Genomic DNA, 945 nt, shown 5'->3' with positions numbered 1-945 from the left:
GCCCTTTCCTCCTTATTACTACTTCCCTAAGATTAAACTTCATAATAAAGTGTTAAGATGTAAGTTTAACTTAGAAGACTTAAATTTTCTAAGAAACCTGAACTAAGACTATCAAACAAATTAAGCTCTTTGTAATGTTATTAAGTTATAAGGCAATCACAAACAATAATTTTTAAAATATAGCCACATATGTGATGTTAAAAAACATTTCTAAATAATTTACAGGTCAAAAAAGAAATTATGAAGAAAAATTTATTTAAAGATAAATATATATGGAAGATGATAGATGGTAGATTAAATGATATATAAATATAGATAGATAGATGATAGATAGATAGATGATAGATAGATAGATAGATAGATAGATAGATAGATAGATAGATAGATAGATAGATGATAGATAGATAGTCACCTTAAAACATCCCCATGGAATGCTTTAGAGTGACATTCAGCAGCTAAACTTGAAGTGCTTATAATCTTTCCAGATCTAGACTTCAGATGGGCTTACCTTTGTATTCTATACTCAGGGCATAAGTGATTCTACCAGGGAGGCCAAAAGGGAACTAGAAAGTTATACTGTGACTAACACAGAGACTCTTACAGCCAGATCCTCCCCATCTCTGAAAGAGAGGGTATGCAGAGGAGGTTGGTGGGTAAAGATCCTCTTTTCCACAAGGAAGACAGGAAGCTGAATCCCAGAAAATAAGCCTGAAGCCGGAGTATGGGCCTGGCTCTCCCAGCTCTGACTCTAGACCTATCTCCACGAGAAGGTCCTCACCTAAGTGCCAGCCCTTATACTATGATAGAGCTCTTAGTGTAAACTTGGGCCAGGTAATGGGAGAGGCATGCAAGAAGAAGGTGAAAAGTACACAGCCCCAGCCCATTAGTGTAGAGGAGAAGCTAAGGCAGAATTTTATAAAATGGGAAGTACTGTAATATAGGTGT

The sequence above is a fragment of the Pteropus alecto genome, unplaced genomic scaffold (genome assembly GCF_000325575.1).
Source record: "Pteropus alecto unplaced genomic scaffold, ASM32557v1 scaffold224, whole genome shotgun sequence".
Taxonomy (NCBI): Eukaryota; Metazoa; Chordata; class Mammalia; order Chiroptera; family Pteropodidae; genus Pteropus; species Pteropus alecto.
This window is presented reverse-complemented; position numbering follows the sequence as displayed.